General features: G+C 48.9%; 1 pseudogene; it reads right to left on the bottom strand.

The window, feature by feature from the left end:
* Positions 1 to 200: 200 nt before the first annotated feature.
* On the bottom strand, positions 201 to 6,944 carry LOC134056742 (serine/threonine-protein kinase PAK 3-like; annotated as a pseudogene).
* Between the last annotated feature and the right edge of the window lie 4,274 nt (positions 6,945 to 11,218).

The raw sequence follows: 11,218 nt of genomic DNA, 5'->3' as shown, positions 1-11,218 counted from the left end.
AATTCCCTAATTTCACCTAATTTTTCTAACTTACTCTTCTGAGACAAAATAAAGAGAGGTTAAAATTGAACATAGCTAAACAGACATATTAAATTTCCTGTCTCTGACACAGCTCCTTATACAACTCAGGGGATGGCTGAATCTTGGCCTAGCTGTGATACATCCGCTTTCCACTCAGCTGATGGGGGACAAAGTCTTCCTCAGGCACAAGCATCTCCTCTCCACTCTTATTGCACTTGCTTGGCTGAGATGATCAGAGCAGCCAGGCTAGAGGCAGGCTCACCTGAGGTCACAAATGGATGCTGCCCAGAGGAAGAACCAAAAAGAAAGGAACTCTTACTTTGCAAGACCACATGCTCAGAGGCTCAAGCAGGATTCCTCTGGCTCCCAGAAAGATGCACAAAGAGGACCCCGGGCACCATCTGCCATTCTGTCTTCCTGTGCCGTACTTGTATCACCCAGGCCCATGTGGCTCACCCTCCTCTTCAACTCTTCATGCATCTTCTTTGTCCTCAGCTCACAGGGCTTTTGGTTGCTTTGCTTTTTCTTACCTGCAGGAGGTCCTGGGCAGACCAGCACCTGTCCTCATCTGCCTGCAGGCAGCACTGCAGAAAGTCACACAGGAGAGCCAAGTGGTGCCTGGGGTTCTGCAGTTTTGGGGGCCCGTTCCTTTCTATCAGTTCAAAAACCTACAAGAAATGGAAGAGGACACTCTACCTTCTCCTGTCCTAGCCACCACAGCTCTCTCCACACTGAGCCCCCTTTTTAAGCTGCACCTTACCCTGAGATAGGTTTCCCTCTGGTAAGGAGCTTCCCCTTCCACCATTTCCAGCCCCATGATCCCCAGTGACCAGATGTCCACTTTGGGGCCATAGGCTTCGCCTCTCACCACTTCCGGTGACATCCAGCTGGGAGTGCTGACCCTGGAGCTGCGCTTGCTGCACTCAGGGCTGAGCTGAGCACAGAGACCAAAGTCAGTTGAGGAGAAAAACAAACCCTGTTAATGCCAGCTACCCCTGCCAAACCTGGCAAAAGCATTTCCCACCCCAAGCTTGACAAGGCCATGGTGAAAATGGCTGGAAAAGCAGCAGTGCTCTGCTTCTGTGTGGTCCGAGCCAGAGAAACAAGGCATTGCCCACTTCAAAAACACCCTCAACATTCATGCACTGGCCCAGCAGCACTTTCTGGGGAACTTGCAGCACATGGTGGGAATGCTGCACCTGCCCATGGATACCCACCCAATTTGACAGATCCATTCATGTCCACAAGAACATTGCTGCTTTTGACGTGTCTGTGGATGATTTGGTGGGAATTAAGGAAATGCAGTCCTTGCAGGCACTGAGAGAGAAAGGATGGAGGCAAGGGTAAAAGTTGAGTTGATTTCATTCCACAAGAAAGGAAAGGGCTCGATGAGATTGACAGCTTTCTCATGGAATTGTGAACACTGCACAGCATAATGGTGAAAAAAGAGAAAGGCAAAAAGCATGATGCTTCAACACTCATAGAGGTGTTCTGTCTTTTTGGAAGGCATCTAAGCTTCCAAAAGCCCTTCCTACCTTTGTAAGAATCACATGAATTTTAGCTGGGAGGCATCATGGCAACGATTTTCTTGATAGCCTTGTGGCAGCAGAGGAGGAAGCAGCACATCAGACCTGTTCCAGAATCCAATGCCATCTGGGCTGAAATGCTCTTCTTTGAGGCTGAGGATATCTGCTTTGCCCTTAGCTTGAAAATTTGCAACCCACATGCCTGCTTAGGGTGGCAAGGAATGCAGGACAGACTGACAGGCTGCATGCAGTGGTTGAGAGGAAAAGCTGACAAGACAAAACAAGTGAAACCAAGCGAGTGAGTGAGCATGAGTGCCAGAGGATAGACAGTATGTAAGAGTGCAAGAACATAATCTAAGGAGTGCAGGGACACTGGCAGGAAGTTCACCTCAGATGCTCTTTCTTCTTCTCCATGATGTGACAACAGCACCAAAAGAAAGCCATGAAATTTCTGTTGTTCCTACCCACCAGTTGACAAGGACCATGCTGGCCAGGCCAGGGGAAGCACAACCAGGATCCTTTACCTCCTGACAGACAGCATCCATCTGTCCTTCCTCCAGGTACACTGCCCTGAGTACATCTGACAACATGCCACCGTCCATCAACTCCATTGCCAGCCAGAGTTCCCAATAGACCAGGTAGCTGGAAGAAGAGAACCGCAGCATGAGGAGACAGGAATGGGCACAGCTCAGACACCCCAGAGCCTGAGCCAGGCTTTTGCAACTGCTCTCCAAACTCCATATGCCACAAGAGAACATTGCACACCAAGTGCCCCTCCTCCCATGCCCTGGAGATGACCAGAGAAATCATAAACAGCCCTATTTTCTGCCAGTGACCCAAGGGCTTGGTCACTTCTTGCTTGCACTATCTAAAGGAACAGTGACATGACAACAGCCCAACCTGTCTAAGTAGGTAACAATATTGGGATTCCTGTTGTCCCTCATGGCCAGGATTTCACTGACAGGCAGTTCCTCGGACATCTCCTCCTGAAGGGACATTTTCTTGATGGCCACCTAAGAGGACATTGAACACCATTAACTTGACAAGTTGCACCTTGCCCGAGGCCACAAGGATCACGCAGCAAGTGCTTGCACAGTGATGTAGTGAACTGTGCCAAACTGCCTTGTTACTAGACAGAGGAGCTTAGGAGAAGCCCCATAGCCCATCTCAAATGCATTCTGCACCCTGAGCCAAGACTGTGCTTCAGAGCAACAGCCTCTGTTGCAGACATGGAGGAGCCACCGAAAGCTCAGAGCAGAGCTCACAGCAGTGAGGAAGGTGCTCCAGAGTTGCAAAATCTGTTGTCCTGTGCTGGCATCAAGGGCTTTATAAACAGCTCCAAATCCCCTAGAAAGAAAATGGCAGCAGAGAAAGCCTTTTAGTCCCTGGCAGTGAAAGCAAGCCCAGGCAGGTGATGTCCCCAGGCTGCCTGGACTCTTTAGAAAATGCCTGGCTACAGCATCTCTTCATCCAACAGCTCATCAGGCCACCAGCCTCTGCCATGCAGGGCAGGGTGTCACAGAGAAAACTCAGCTCCAGTATGAAGACCAAGGGCAGCTGCAAATCTCCAAGGCATGTGCCCAGTTAGGTCAGTTCAAAACCTAAGAGGAACACTGTCTGTGTGTGGGTGTGCATGCATGTGCAGGTAAAAAATGGAGAAAAATTCTATTCAAAATACTGTCTTCGAGAATATGACAATTCTTGGTTGCCATGGTGCTCTTTTAGGCCGTAAAGCTGCAGAGGTACAACGTCTTCCAGGTCCTGTTCCTCGCTGCAAGCAAGACATTGCCAGCCCCAAGATGTCTTTGATGATGCCTTCAGACTACTCTTACTGAGCAGTCCTTAGAGGTAGCAGGAGATAAAGCCAGGCTTTGACTGTGTTTGGAGCTTGCTTGACTTCACGCTTGATATTGCACGAGCCAAAGATCCAGCCCATGGTTTTGTAGAAGGAACAGGCATCATACTGACCCTCATCCAAGTCCTTCAAATGCTGTGTATTTCTTAATTGGCTGGCCCAGACACACAATGCTCCCTGAAATACAAAAGCAGTTCAGGGCACTCACTTTCAAATAGAGAGGCCACTCCACAGATGATCCCAAATGCAGCCCTGCTGGGGTGACCTCTGGGCCCTTTACAGTCACTTGGCTTCCAGCTGCTGAGAACAAGTGGGAATGCAATCTTCTCCCCCTTTCAGCAGCTGGCCTTTCCAAGAAGGACTTTCTTTGTTTCAAGCACAGCATCTCATGTGATAAGGCAAAATGATGTGCCTTTAAGAAATGAGGACTCAGAGCTAAGGAAGGTCCTTTGCAGCCTCTGCAGTGCACCAACCATCACTGGCAGGGCCAATTGGGAGCACAAAGTGTCTGAGCCAGAGGAGGAGTAAAAACGACAGCCAGAAAACAGCTGGGGCCAGAGAGCTTCCTCGCTAGGTGCCAGCCTTCAGCTCAAGCAGAAACAATAATCTCTGCTTTTGTCTTTGGCACAGAAGGCAGCCCAGGCAGAGCCAAGGCAGTTGCAGCTGCCCTCAGAGGCATCAGGAGCAGCCTGAGTGCTCTCTGGCTGCCTCAGAGCACAGCAACAGGTTCTGTAGGGAGGCCCAAGAGCCTCTGAGACACTAAACCCAGGAGGAATTTGTGGTGCGGCCGACAGCCAGACACGCAGACAACACACTGCCCTGGCAGACGAGAAATACACCAGGCGTACTCAGGGTCTTCAGGCTCTGCTCCTCTCTCCTCTCGGGCTTCTGTACCAGGCTGCTGGACAGAGTGCTGGCAGCTGGGGGAGTGCCAGCTGCCACAGGCCATGCTGCTCCAGCGGCACACTGAAGCGCAGAGCGTGTGTCCAGCTGGGAGAGGAAAGGATTGCCTGTCAGAAGGGTGGCTGGCACAGATGCCCCAGAGAGCACATGGCAAAAGCAAGGCCTTAGAAAGATGCTGTCAGCTACTGCCAGGCCTCTTCAGCTGGCAGCTTTTGGATGTCCCCTACTCAAAGGCCATGGGAAAACCTCAAAGACTACTTTGATGCAGTAGCTCAAGACCACTTCCTTGCTACATTTTATCAACTTTTCTGCAAGTCCACTGCAACAAGGTGTTGATGGGCTTGCAAAGATCGGGAGAGAGACAAGAGCAGGGCCCCAGAGCCTTTTTTGCTTTCCTGCTTCTTTGTTCCAACCTGCAGCTGGCATGCATGTGACAGGCCAGAAGCCCAGAGAGTGTGTCTTTTCTGACTGTTTCACTAATTTCCTCTCTGTATTTCAGGCTATAGGGAGAGGCTTTTCAGAGCTTCATTCCAGCCCTTCTGAGACCCAATCACCCTTTAAAATGTGGAGCTGGCTAGGATTCCCCTCACCAAACTCTGCTGTGACCTTGTGGAAGTGAAGCACAGTCTATGTTATGCCTGAAGCTATGTAGTCTGTGAAGAGAGGCAGGTCCCTTCCAGAGGCCAGTGTCTCCTAAGTATCCTGCAAGGCTGTGCTCTGTGTCTTTGGACTGCTCTGTGCACTGAGCATAGGCAGCCTGCACAGACAATAGCACCAAGGAGCTCAGTTCTAGACCAGGACTGATTTAATGCTGCCCGTTGTCTGATCCCAAGAGATATTTTCAGGCCCTCTCAGCATCCCAGCAAAGTGATGCTTCAATGTCAAAATTCAGAACCCATCATCCCATCAGCCAGGGGTCCCCGGCTTGGCTGAAGCAGCACTACATCATGGCAGGCACAGAGCCCCCAGCATCTTCAGCCACGAGAACCAAGGGCTGGGTCATCCAAACCTTGAAGCTTGACTCTGTACCAAAGGCACTGCCAAGCATAGGTGCCACTTACTGGCTCTGCATGTTCTGGCCATGGAGGAACAGCAGCTGGAGGCTTGATGTCCTTTTGCTGTTCTTCAGCCTCTTCTTCAATAAGAGAAGGAGCCAGAGGAGGTGCTGACCCTGCTGTTGAGCCCTGCAGACAGATGGCGGTGAGAGAGACTGGGAATAGCTAATCCTTTAGGAGTTGGTTAGCAGCAGATAGGGGGAAATCATAGATTTTGACACAAGTGGGATTCTGAGTCATGAAAACGCTATTGAGATGGGTGAACTAGCTGTGATTCCATCTTGCTGTGCATTTGGGCTGCCACACTTGGCTTTCATCTCTTGAAAGGCTTTTCACTGGAAAATGAGGAAAGAGGCAGTGCTCCCTTTGCTGCTGATGATGCCAACAGCCACTTGGGCTTTCTATCAGCCTCCCAGACTCTCCTGCAACAGTCCAAACTCTCAGCTTGCCCCAAAATTCTTCTATGCCAGCAACATCACAGGCTCCTTTGCCACTCACCAAAGGACAGGCTTGTCTCCATCTGCATGTCAGGTGACCTGCAGCAAACAACGGAAAAGGAACCAGATGCTCTTAGAGAAGGGCCTGTCTTGGGGAGTCCCACAGCACAAGTCAGTTCCAACAGACACCATTTTCCTTTCCCAACATGCCTCCAGGAGCAACCGTTCTTTCCCACAGGAAGCAAGGGAACAACAAGGACACTACCCTAGGTCATGTCTACATTTGGGCCCCTTTCGCCAGGAGACAAATAGAAACAGAGTAATGGAAATGCCCATTGTTCTTTAACAGCCAGAGTTTCAGTTCTGCCCAACAGCTAAAGCAGCCTCTTGTCTCTCCCCTCCCATTCCCTCCCCTCCCCCCCAACCCTCCCCTTTTCTTCCCTTTCCTGAATTTTATGTATTTCTATATAAATTACATGGACTAATTCCCATCAATTTGCTGAAGACCATACCCCAGGAAAACTTCTCCCATTGGTCCCTTCTCCATGGCACCTGTCTGTTGAAGCGGCCCAAAACAGCTCCTGGAAGTCTAACTGGTTTGGAGTTTATACTGCATTGCCGAGGGAATCATTATCTTGTCATGCCATAAAAGACCAAGTCAGACAGCCAAGGCCTCTAAATGGCAGAATGTGCAGCAAAAGATGCTTTTCCTCACACCCAGAGAGAACCACAGAGGTTTTAGAAGTACTTCAGAGGATCTCTCCTTAGAGTCTGCAATTTGCAAATGTTTTGGTTGAAGCAGCAAGCTGAGGTAAAGACAGACTCCACTGCCTCGCCCTGTCCCGTGGAGGGAATGCAACTACTACAGGTTACATTGCAAATACTCTCTACCCACCACCCGGTACAGATACCCCCTTTGGAGCTGATGCTCCTGGCAGGAGATTTACCAGAGTGGTGGCATCTGAATGGTCATTCTGCTCCCAGATAAACTCGGTCACTACTCAGGCATAAAGAGCAGAGCTTAGCACAGGCCAGGTGATGTGACCCCCAGGATAAACCTTTACTTAAGAGTCAGGTGTGTCAGGTAGTAGCAGGAATAAACAACAGAAAAAACGGTGCAAACCGTGGCACAGATTTGCCCGATCATTTTAGCACTGCTGTGCAGGTTTGCACACTGAATGCCACCCAAGGGAAGCACCAAGACTCCTCTCAGGGTGCAGACTGTCAGCTGAGAACTCCAAGGATCTTCCTGCAGCGAGAAAGCGCAAGAGCTGCTCTGGACAGTGAGGCCTTGCGCCCACCAGGACAACCCTGTGCTGATGGCTCTGTGACATGGCATTGCTGCCTTGACCTTGTAATAGCAGCTGGTCTGGCTTTGTTGCTGTACTTGTGCCCAGTAACTGAATCTCCTGTATGGTTGATGCAAAGGAAAAGCCTGGGAATTTCTCCTCAGGCAGAAAAAAGCTGCAGAAAAACCCTGAACAATCCCTAAGTCTGTGCTTGAGACATCCCAGGGAATCTCAGAAAATGCACTGGCACAGCCAGCGCCCAAGAAATCCAAGCAAACATGACTTTTGTTCTCCAAGGCTTCGATTAGAAGCAAGTGTGCTTCTACCCTCTGGCATCTTAGTTGGTTCTCTAAAGTCAAACTTCTTCAATTACATTCAGGGGTGAAAAGAAGCAACAGAGATAATTATCCAGGAGTATTGCAGTGTGCAGCTGCTTCTTGAGCACGTGGGTGAATGTTCACTTTTGCTTTGACTCAATTTGGAGCCTGACCTCCCTTTGTGTCAGTGAGATGCTGGCTTATGTCCTGATGCAAAGCTCTTCTTGTCCTGTGCATTGTTTCTCTGGCAACTGTAAGTCTCAGAACAACCAGAAGAGCTGTGTGGTGATTCTTGGGCTGCCACAGTTTTGTTGCATTGGAGTTTTGTCAACAGCCTACAGCTCACTGCTCTGCAATGCACAAAGAAGGCCCCTTAGGAACAGTCCAAAGCCACACTCTCACAGGTATTTGCCCAGGCTCCATGCTCCCTCCCTGCAGACATTTGGATAGCCAAATCCCAGTAAAAGTTAGATGTATACTCACTTGCTTCCCTTGCAAAGTCCTGAGTTAATGCCAGGAGCCAGCTTGAGAGTGGAAAGAAAATACAGAGTGGCATGGGGAAGCAAGTGCATGCAACTCCTCTGGAAATCAACCCTGTTTACCCATGGAATAATGATCCCAGGATTAGCTTGCTTTCCTGGTGACTCAGCACAGACAGATCCTCATCTAGTAGATGTCAGGTGAGGGTCTGTAGTGATGCAGAATCCCCAGACAGGTGCAAAGGAGAGCCACTTGATTGTAAAAACCAGGCCTTTTGAAGCAGTCAGGCCTTCATCAGTTACATTCTTTAAAATCATTACAAACAGAATTCAACTAATCACTGTTATAAATGATCAAGAAAAATTTTAAAAGGGTTAACTGAATTTTTATTTTTAAAAGCACCAGAGGTGGGAGCCCAAGATAAGCTCAGGCCCCACTCAGTAAGCCAGACAAAAACCCACCACTAACAACTGTGCCTGCAGCACAGGGCACTTCTCAGGACCCCAAGTCCCCTTGAAGGACCCCAGTGTAGAGCAGGTGGGGGTCTTTATAGTCCTCATTCATTCTGGATTGGTTCCCTCCTTGCCTGCTGATTGGTTCATGCAATGGTTCATTCTGGGCCAATCATTTTCAAATCCATCATCCCCATTGGTCAGCATATGGTCCAATCACAACACAGACTGTTGTCATCACCTCATGACATAGTAGTCTAGAAGGTTCTTTCTTCTCAGTCAATCAAGCGCCTACCCGGCAACACCCCCAGGTTGTCAATCATAGCCTCCCTCCCCCAGTTGCTTATAACAATGTGCAACATCAACAATTAATTAACACTTTACACAACTGATTAATAACATAACAGTCAATTAACTTATTACATTATTTAACAAACCCCAACTTCACCCTCAAACATTAACTTATTTGTAACAATCACAATACACAACAATGTGAACATGCAATGGTTTTTCTACTTCTACAATGGTTTTTCTACCTCCAATTCAGCTGAGTCACTTTCCCACAGTCCTTTCCTCCTCAGCTGAAGTAGCAGGCCTAAGCCATGATTTTACAAGGCTTTCCCTTTGTGAGGTTTTACCTGCAGGACACAGGTGGACAAGAGAGTGTCTTTGAGGAGCCTTACACTGGGCTCTTCACACTTCAGATGCTCAGGGTAGTATCTCAAAATCAATGCAATTTCAAAGGCCCAGCCCTTCCTTGTTTAAAAAAAAAGACTGGTCATGGCACTCAGTGCCATGTTTCAGATTCAGATCAGATTCAGTTGATGAGAAAGTCATAGCTTCTTATCTTTGGACTGAACAATCCCTATAGTCTTTTCCAACGTACTTCATTCTCTGTGATGCTTTGTATGTGTGAAATTCTGTTGTTGAAAATCTGCAGTAGTTACCCAAGAGAGTTCCCTCATTTTGAGTGTCTGGTTTTCCCCATTTGCAAGCTGGCTCACAGTAACCAGGCAATTGCAGAGCTTAGAGAAGGAAGAATTGACACCTTAGCAAGGAAAGCTGAATGCAAGCCCTCGGAAGCCCTTGAGCAGAGTGCCTTGATGCCCTGAAGCTTTAAGAGAGGGAAGCGTAAGGAAGATGTGCCCTTTCAGCCCTCCTTTACTCTTCCATACCCAGTGACCACCAGGAAAGGGGGACAAGCAGGACCTGGTCCCTCCTCCTGTCCTGCCATGAGGAGTAGCTGGCTCTGGGGGACGCCAGGGCATGAGGGACAACATCTCTACAGGGCAGGTGGTGTGGGGCAGCTGTCAGGGAGTGAGTGGCGTGGGGTGGGGACCCTCTGTGAGCGGGAATAGCCTTAGGATGCTTGGAAGCAGAGCAAAGCCAGGAACGGGAGAACCCGTCTGGAGAACACAGCTTTGAAGGCACTGACAAGTTCAGGCCCAGCATGGCAAGAAATGGAACCTTCCAGAGCTCTGGAGGGCTCAGAGGTTTTATTGCCAGAGGTGTGCAGTCAAGTGAAGTGTGGCAGGCAATATGTTGCTTCATTCATGTCTTTGGATGAGAGAAGAAGGAAACCATATGGCCAAAGTGGGCAAGTACTAGCTGCTAGGGAAGTTGCGAGGCACAGACCCAATAGGGCAGGGGGTGGACAGGCTACACAAAGGCAGGCTTTGGAAAAGAGTAAAAACACAACCCTTCCAAAGTTTGGCACCGTCATTCCTTCTCCTCTCACTGTGAAACCATCCAAATGATGACTGCAATGAGCAAGACCTGTGGGAGCTCCTTTGCTGCTCCATTTCTCTCTTTAGCAGAACTTGTGTTTCATGTCCCTGGAAGTCATGATCAGTATGAAGTGACACAGAAACAATACTTGTGTTCTCAGTTTACACATGAACCCATTGTGCTATAGAAGAAATTGGACAAACTTTATTCTTATCCCACAATCATTATGGTCAGCATCAGCACCTCAGCACTAGGAGGTAAAGGAATAGAAGGTTAGGCCGCATGAGCTGACCTAGAAGAATGGTTTTGATCAAAGGAATGATGTTAACACAAACTAGCTGAATCCTGCAGATAGAGTCATGGAGTCAGAAAGTCCTTTGGGTTGGAAAACACCTCTTCAAGTTGAGCTTCTAAGCTGGTGCTGCCCAGCCCATCACCAAGCTATGCGCTCAGGTGTCACTACCACATGTCTGAAATCCTTCCAGGGATGGAAACTTCACCACTGCCCTGCACAGCCTGTTCTTGAAACCCAACTGAAAACAATAACACAAAAAAGAGGAATGATTGAAACGTCCCTCCCAGGGTGTGTGCCATTTTCTTTTGCTGCCCCAGACTTAATCATCACCAGACATCCACTCATGACTCCCAGGTTATATGAAAAACCCCCAAAACTTTCAACACTCAAGCCCTGAAATTCTGCCCATCCCCCAGATTATTTTTCCAAAAAGCAAAAATTACCATTTCCTTATCCCTGGGCCCAAGATGGGCTCCAACTGCTCCATTGTCCAACGGTCCTCTCTTCACAAACAGCAGGGTCAATGGCACCTTTCCTACAAGGCTCACTCACCATCTGTGTCAGAAAGTCAACTGCAGCACACTCCAGGAAACTTTGGCACTGTTCTCTCTCTCTCTGTCTCTCTCTCCCTACTGCATTTCTAGTAGTACAAATGTTTTCATCTTGTTCACTTCCTCTCACAGAGCCATAGTCACCTGGGGAATGGAGGGCAGCCACAGACAAGACACAACGGCTGACCTGGGCGAGAACATGCCATCATAGCAACCCCTCCCTTGAGTCACTGTGTTCAGCCAGGTGGAGAAGGGATAACAAATCCTCTGTACCATGTACCCTGCCTGCCTGTTGGGCCTGTCTCAGGG

The sequence above is a fragment of the Cinclus cinclus genome, chromosome Z (genome assembly GCF_963662255.1).
Source record: "Cinclus cinclus chromosome Z, bCinCin1.1, whole genome shotgun sequence".
Lineage (NCBI taxonomy): Eukaryota > Metazoa > Chordata > Aves > Passeriformes > Cinclidae > Cinclus > Cinclus cinclus.
This window is presented reverse-complemented; position numbering and strand designations above follow the sequence as displayed.